The 8754-nt window shown below is 35.8% G+C and overlaps 1 protein-coding gene across 4 annotated transcripts in view; it reads right to left on the reverse strand.

Moving 5' to 3' along the window:
* Positions 1-8754, reverse strand: part of LOC134840587 (succinate--CoA ligase [GDP-forming] subunit beta, mitochondrial-like) — a 485398-nt gene that overhangs the window by 215774 nt on the left and 260870 nt on the right. The window lies entirely within an intron of this gene.

Here is an 8754-nt window from a genome sequence, read left to right on the forward strand (position 1 = left end):
TGCTACTGTTTCACGACCTCCATTTTGGCTGACTGAAACTAAAATTTTTTCTAAGGGTGCGGTCAAGGCATCTCTTTCTAGGTTCCTGGAGTCAAAAAGTATGCCTTCCTTGAATTCTTTACACATCCTGACAATGTCTCGATTTATTTTCGGCGATCAAATGTATTGGGTTGCATCCAACATTGCTTCCTGGCCAATGTGCGATCGATGTAGTCTTGTCAGGACTGCTCTTCGAAGACACGCTGGGATAGCAATGCGGTCGTGGATGATGATGCAGCCGTCTACTATGAACGCTGAGCTCCAAAACGTTTTTATATAGGGATCTATTCTCGTAAATTGCTCGTGGTCCTCACTAAGGTTGGCCTGTTTCATTAGTCGGTAAGTTGGGTCCTTTTCGACCAATTCCGACAGAATATCCGCATCAAGAAAACCTGTCACTCCTGAGTGCGACTTCTGTCTCTGCCACATTTTTTTCGGTCAGTTCGCGTACACTGCATTCACTTAGGCCGACCTTTTTCGTATGGCTCAGTTTTTGATTCCCCTTTTCAGTCTTAAGTTTGCCAAGATTTGGGCGTCTTTTTCCTTTGGGCGTGGGTTTCTTACCCTGTCTGGTATCTGCTCTTATCATCGATCTTGCTATCGCCTGTACAATCTTTTTCAGATATGTTGCTTAATGTTTCTCTCGATTCATTAGACAACGTATCTGAAAAAAGGATATACAGGTTAGAAATTGGTTGGATTGATCTGATAGGTTGTTATTTGATAGTAGTTGAAAGTAGCAGAGATTTGCCAGAAAGGATATGTTGGTTGGACGGGAATTCGATTGAAATCGTTCTGTCTTCTGATTGGCTGAGAGAAATTGCGGGAATAATTTGCGTATTTACATCCGTTGCGCATAATTGGTCGCCGTCTATCGGTTGTGCATAAACTAAATTGGTGGAATCTTATTAGCTGGAATTATGAGAAACTATATCTTTGCATTTTTACATCTGATTTAACGGGAATATTTGTAAATAATCGGTCGTCCTCTCCTGTTTGTGCATAAATTAATTTTGGTCTTTCTGATTAGATAGATTTTTGGTTATTATTCCCCGTTGGCTTTTGTGCCAGATAAACTTTTTCTTTAATTGATGATGTTAAGGACGGTCGGAACTATTCTGTATATAATTTTAAGTTTGGTAAGAACCGTTGAAGATGGTTAAGAACACCCACATAAGATCTTAACTACTTGAGGTTTTTTTAGGACGTGAGTTCTAGTTTTGCTTGATTTTTTGAATGTTTTAGTCTATAACCATTTATCAATGTAAGTACCGATCCAAGAAATTTTTTTGACCGAAAATTCGCATTTGGATAGCTTTAAAGCGAAGCCCTCTTTATTTAAGTTTATGAATGCTTCATCTACTTTTTTACTGTGGTCGTATAGCAACCCTTTGGTAACAAATAAAATAACATCCAAAAATATCATCTAAAAACGTAATTAAAATTGACTTGATTTATTCATAAAATCTTGCCGATGTATGACGGAAGGGCACGTTTTAATTGACCCTTTTTTGTTATTGACCCCAGGGATGCTGCTTAGCGTATTATCCATTGCTTTCAGAAAATCTTTGGGCATATCAGAAAGTCCATAATAGCTGGTTTTAAATCGGTATGTGCCCGTAGCGTCTGCGCTTAATATGTTCACATTGCAATGGTTGCTGACTGATTCGCTTAGTTGAAGCTGGCTAAATGCATTTTTAAGATCTAATGAGGTGACAATACCTCTTTGGTATGTTAGAAATGATTATTTGGGCAACTACGTCAAGTTGTTCTATTGGATTCGGCATTTGGCGTTGGGTTTAAAAATTTATAGCGTTCGTGGGGTTGGCGTCATTTGCTATTTTTTGAACCATCTTTCTTTGCCGTGATAACAACGGGTGCTACAAAATATTCGCTTGTTCATTTATTTAGCTTGATGATATGGTTTTCTTTGATACGACGTTTCATATCCTCTCCTATTTTTTGTTGAATATGTAGCAGTACCCTCTGATCCTTCTCCTGAATTGTATTTAGTGGTTGTTTAAAGACTGTATGTACCCGGTGATTCTTCGTTCTTCTTAATCTAGTGAACATTTCTTTGTGTTTAATTACATTGAACTTTTTCTCAATAAGTTGAGATATCCCACGATTTTTTTTCTTCTATTTCTAAATTTTGGTGTGGAAACTTGTTCCTTCTCTCAAAAACTACCTAGCCAAACCTGAGGATAAGAGTTTGAATAAAAGAACACATAGTGAGTTTTTGCTCTACAGTCTGTTTTTGCTCTACGGTCTATTTTCGAAACGTACCCGGCCAAATCTGAGAAATAAGTTTTTAAAGAAAACTGGAAGTAGGAGTTTTCTCACTGCGTTGTGGAAAATTAATTTTCTTTTATTTAACTTTTTACCTTTCAGAGCTACGTTTTGCCTTTTTCTCTTTGTTTGCGAATTGCAGCTTCGCCTCTGCAAAATTTTATAGCTTGAGCATTTTTGATAAGTACCGTATCGTTATCGGCTCAATGAGGATCGACCCACAATTTTTTGCCTTAGTTGCCGTTTGATCCTTGACTCTTGATGGGCTGTTTATGAACATCATATCATCCGAGAGAGAGGTATGAAACTTTTGTAAGTTGTTTTTTTTTTCGATTTCGTCAAGTAGATTTTCAGCTTAATTTTGCAATGCAAATTTATAAGCTTTTTTTTCATGGCAATTGTTGTGATTTGCTTAACTATGGTAACTATAACTTTGGACGAAGCCTTCTGTGGTAGTGTAACAATGAGATGTAGTTTTCACTTGTTTTTTTTTTTGCTGTAAGAAATAAAGGTTTTGATTTCTTTTGCAATTTCTTATGGTTTTTTTAATAATCGCAACTTTTTTGGGTTAACAACTTGCTTAACAGATCCACTTGAATCATTTTGTCTCCGGGTTCAAAATGATTTCAAATTCAGGGCGTCTCCAGCACATTTAATTTGAAGGCGACGAATTTGCCTGAAACAGCAAAGGTCCTGCGTTTGAATCTGACCAGGGCCTCAGAAAAAATTGTTGGCATTTTATTTGTCTGCTTATACTTTGTCAGCTTAGTTGCCACATCTGAGAATTTTCTGTTGCATGCAGTTTTTTTTGTTGCTTTTTATGGTTTCATTTAGTTCCGCAATTCGTAATTCTACTAGCTTTGCCTTGGTATAATTTTCTTGTTATTTGCTTGAAAAGTTTTCCGGCCAAATAATTTCGGCTTATAGTTTATCAATTTATTAACCTAATTCTGCGTTATTCGATAGAATTATAAATTTATGTTTTCTTCCGGATCGGACAAAACGGTTAAAATCTCAGAATAGATTTTATTGTTCAAAGTTTTTCATGACAACAATTTTTTTCGCTCAAAAAGTTCCTGAATTTTTATTAAAATCCGTCAAATGCGTGTCTGGACATGTTTTCGGCAAATAGTACATCATTTCAGGCAACATTCTGAAGTTTTTTAGATGAGGCATTTTGAAAAGTTTTCCTATTTCTTTGAACTCTTCTTTCTTTTCCTGTCTGCTAGCTTGCTATGCTCGTTTTGTGGTATCGCAAGTGATGCGAAGCTCCGCTTCGCCACTGTGTTAATGTTTTTGTTCATTTAAGGTTGTTAGAATTTTTAAAAATGGCAAAATTTTTTACTATTTGTTGATTTTATTGTGTTTTGCTATTTTTTTGAGAACTCTTAGCCGACAGAAATCTAAATGACTTCGATATTTTTATTTGGTAATCGTTCAAATTTGTGCGTATACTTGGTTTATTTTTGTCTTAGTTTCTGACTTTTTTCGGCTTACATGATGTCTTTTCTCTTTCGCCGTCATAGAAATTACCTTTTCAGAAAATAAAGTGTGTCAACTAAGATATGTTTTGGCCTGATATTGTTTTTAGTTTGAGTTATCATAAGCTTATTCAAAGACCTTAAGTGAATTACTCAAATTGTTGCGGTATTATTCCAAATCACAGATAATATAAGGCTATATTCATTTGAGAAAGTTTGGAGCTTGGTAGTTTTGTTTTTTTCCGACTCGGGCTGACTCATTCTACTTATATGTAATGTATTTGAAAGTCTTTTACACGAAGAGTTTTTCGGCTCTTGCAGAGTAACGCTCCTGCCCTACCCAACATAGACTCTTTTTGAAAGTGCCAACATAGGGCATTGGATTAGCTTTTTTTGAAACTTTTTGGTTTGTAGCTTACTTGTTTTTGAATTTATTGGTTTCTTGATTTTAGCTGAAACTTGCTGGCTCTAAATTTTCATGATTTCTGATAATTTTTTTCGGCTTTCCTTTGAAATTGTTTTTTTTTTGGCAATTTCGTTAGTCCTGCAAAAGAAATCAAAGAAAATGAAGCAAAAAAATCAAAGAAAATGAAGCAAATCTTCCTTGTTAGAAAGATTTGCATTCATTAGGCTGTAAATTTGGTTAAATTAGCGGGAGACTTCAATCAAGAAAATAAGATAATTTCTTTCCAGCGCAATGTGGTCTGCTCAAGAATTGTCGGCTTTTTTCACTGAGTTTTGTTAGATGCTTATTTGACTTTCAATTGTCGTATTTCTCGGCATGTTTTTTGCAAAGAGTTTTTAGTCAAGAGAAAGTTTTTTTGATGGATCAACTTTTCTGTTATTTTTCAAAAAAAAATTTTTACGGTTTTATCTCTATTTCTTTTTATTTATTTGTCATGCAATGTATTTGTTGTCTTCATTAAAATGTGACGGTTTGCTTCTGTTTGTAAAATTTCAAAAGGTGCAGCTAATTCGGTTCCAAAATTTCAATTTCGGGTTTATATACTGGATTTATTTTTTCTTTGTGTCGGTTCATATAGTACTGGTTTTCATTAGTTTCCCGATCGCAAGTGCTTAGAAGCTCTGACTTGCCTCTGTTCTTTCATTTTTATAAATCAATGGATTATAAGAGAAATTTAATCTAATGTGGTTGTCTGAAGGAAGTTCATTTTAAATGTTTCTATGCTCATTTGTCTTTGTCTTAATATCATGTCGTCTTTTTTACCGGGTACCATCTGATGCAGTAGCTGATTTAGGGATTGCTGCCCCTCTCAGAGATTCGAGCCCCCTGACTACCCAAAGGGTCCCTCTTTGCTACTGTTTCACGACCTCCATTTTGGCTGACTGAAACTAAAATTTTTTCTAAGGGTGCGGTCAAGGCATCTCTTTCTAGGTTCCTGGAGTCAAAAAGTATGCCTTCCTTGAATTCTTTACACATCCTGACAATGTCTCGATTTATTTTCGGCGATCAAATGTATTGGGTTGCATCCAACATTGCTTCCTGGCCAATGTGCGATCGATGTAGTCTTGTCAGGACTGCTCTTCGAAGACACGCTGGGATAGCAATGCGGTCGTGGATGATGATGCAGCCGTCTACTATGAACGCTGAGCTCCAAAACGTTTTTATATAGGGATCTATTCTCGTAAATTGCTCGTGGTCCTCACTAAGGTTGGCCTGTTTCATTAGTCGGTAAGTTGGGTCCTTTTCGACCAATTCCGACAGAATATCCGCATCAAGAAAACCTGTCACTCCTGAGTGCGACTTCTGTCTCTGCCACATTTTTTTCGGTCAGTTCGCGTACACTGCATTCACTTAAGCCGACCTTTTTCGTATGGCTCAGTTTTTGATTCCCCTTTTCAGTCTTAAGTTTGCCAAGATTTGGGCGTCTTTTTCCTTTGGGCGTGGGTTTCTTACCCTGTCTGGTATCTGCTCTTCTCATCGATCTTGCTATCGCCTGTACAATCTTTTTCAGATATGTTGCTTAATGTTTCTCTCGATTCATTAGACAACGTATCTGAAAAAAGGATATACAGGTTAGAAATTGGTTGGATTGATCTGATAGGTTGTTATTTGATAGTAGTTGAAAGTAGCAGAGATTTGCCAGAAAGGATATGTTGGTTGGACGGGAATTCGATTGAAATCGTTCTGTCTTCTGATTGGCTGAGAGAAATTGCGGGAGTAATTTGCGTATTTACATCCGTTGCGCATAATTGGTCGCCGTCTATCGGTTGTGCATAAACTAAATTGGTGGAATCTTATTAGCTGGAATTATGAGAAACTATATCTTTGCATTTTTACATCTGATTTAACGGGAATATTTGTAAATAATCGGTCGTCCTCTCCTGTTTGTGCATAAATTAATTTTGGTCTTTCTGATTAGATAGATTTTTGGTTATTATTCCCCGTTGGCTTTTGTGCCAGATAAACTTTTTCTTTAATTGATGATGTTAAGGACGGTCGGAACTATTCTGTATATAATTTTAATTTTGGTAAGAACCGTTGAAGATGGTTAAGAACACCCATATAAGATCTTAACTACTTGAGGTTTTTTTAGGACGTGAGTTCTAGTTTTGCTTGATTTTTTGAATGTTTTAGTCTATAACCATTTATCAATGTAAGTACCGATTCAAGAAATTTTTTTGACCGAAAATTCGCATTTGGATAGCTTTAAAGCGAAGCCCTCTTTATTTAAGTTTATGAATGCTTCATCTACTTTTTTACTGTGGTCGTATAGCAACCCTTTGGTAACAAATAAAATAACATCCAAAAAATATCATCTAAAAACGTAATTAAAATTGACTTGATTTATTCATAAAATCTTGCCGATGTATGACGGAAGGGCACGTTTTAATTAACCCTTTTTTGTTATTGACCCCAGGGATGCTGCTTAGCGTATTATCCATTGCTTTCAGAAAATCTTTGGGCATATCAGAAAGTCCATAATAGCTGGTTTTAAATCGGTATGTGCCCGTAGCGTCTCCGCTTAATATGTTCACATTGCAATGGTTGCTGACTGATTCGCTTAGTTGAAGCTGGCTAAAAGCATTTTTAAGATCTAATGAGGTGACAAAACCTCTTTGGTATGTTAGAAATGATTATTTGGGCAACTACGTCAAGTTGTTCTATTGGATTCGGCATTTGGCGTTGGGTTTAAAAATTTATAGCGTTCGTGGGTTTGGCGTCATTTGCTATTTTTTGAACCATCTTTCTTTGCCGTGATAACAACGGGTGCTACAAAATATTCGCTTGTTCATTTATTTAGCTTGATGATATGGTTTTCTTTGATACGACGTTTCATATCCTCTCCTATTTTTTGTTGAATATGTAGCAGTACCCTCTGATCCTTCTCCTGAATTGTATTTAGTGGTTGTTTAAAGACTGTATGTACCCGGTGATTCTTCGTTCTTCTTAATCTAGTGAACATTTCTTTGTGTTTAATTACATTGAACTTTTTCTCAATAAGTTGAGATATCCGACGATTTTTTTTCTTCTATTTCTAAATTTTGGTGTGGAAACTTGTTCCTTCTCTCAAAAACTACCTAGCCAAACCTGAGGATAAGAGTTTGAATAAAAGAACACATAGTGAGTTTTTGCTCTACAGTCTGTTTTTGCTCTACGGTCTATTTTCGAAACGTACCCGGCCAAATCTGAGAAATAAGTTTTTAAAGAAAACTGGAAGTAGGAGTTTTCTCACTGCGTTGTGGAAAATTAATTTTCTTTTATTTAACTTTTTACCTTTCAGAGCTACGTTTTGCCTTTTTCTCTTTGTTTGCCAATTGCAGCTTCGCCTCTGCAAAATTTTATAGCTTGAGCATTCTTGATAAGTACCGTATCGTTATCGGCTCAATGAGGATCGACCCACAATTTTTTGCCTTAGTTGCCGTTTGATCCTTGACTCTTGATGGGCTGTTTATGAACATCATATCATCCGAGAGAGAGGTATGAAACTTTTGTAAGTTGTTTTTTTTTTCGATTTCGTCAAGTAGATTTTCAGCTTAATTTTGCAATGCAAATTTATAAGCTTTTTTTTCATGGCAATTGTTGTGATTTGCTTAACTATGGTAACTATAACTTTGGACGAAGCCTTCTGTGGTAGTGTAACAATGAGATGTAGTTTTCACTTGTTTTTTTTTGCTGTAAGAAATAAAGGTTTTGATTTCTTTTGCAATTTCTTATGGATTTTTTAATAATCGCAACTTTTTTGGGTTAACAACTTGCTTAACAGATCCACTTGAATCATTTTGTCTCCGGGTTCAAAATGATTTCAAATTCAGGGCGTCTCCAGCACATTTAATTTGAAGGCGACGAATTTGCCTGAAACAGCAAAGGTCCTGCGTTTGAATCTGACCAGGGCCTCAGAAAAAATTGTTGGCATTTTATTTGTCTGCTTATACTTTGTCAGCTTAGTTGCCACATCTGAGAATTTTCTGTTGCATGCAGTTTTTTTTGTTGCTTTTTATGGTTTCATTTAGTTCCGCAATTCGTAATTCTACTAGCTTTGCCTTGGTATAAATTTCTTGTTATTTGCTTGAAAAGTTTTCCGGCCAAATAATTTCGGCTTATAGTTTATCAATTTATTAACCTAATTCTGCGTTATTCGATAGAATTATAAATTGTATGTTTTCTTCCGGATCGGACAAAACGGTTAAAATCTCAGAATAGATTTTATTGTTCAAAGTTTTTCATGACAACAATTTTTTTCGCTCAAAAAGTTCCTGAATTTTTATTAAAATCCGTCAAATGCGTGTCTGGACATGTTTTCGGCAAATAGTACATCATTTCAGGCAACATTCTGAAGTTTTTTAGATGAGGCATTTTGAAAAGTTTTCCTATTTCTTTGAACTCTTCTTTCTTTTCCTGTCTGCTAGATTGCTATGCTCGTTTTGTGGTATCGCAAGTGATGCGAAGCTCCGCTTCGCCACTGTGTTAATGTTTTTGTTC

Source organism: Symsagittifera roscoffensis, chromosome 2, assembly GCF_963678635.1.
Source record: "Symsagittifera roscoffensis chromosome 2, txSymRosc1.1, whole genome shotgun sequence".
NCBI lineage: Eukaryota > Metazoa > Xenacoelomorpha > Acoela > Convolutidae > Symsagittifera > Symsagittifera roscoffensis.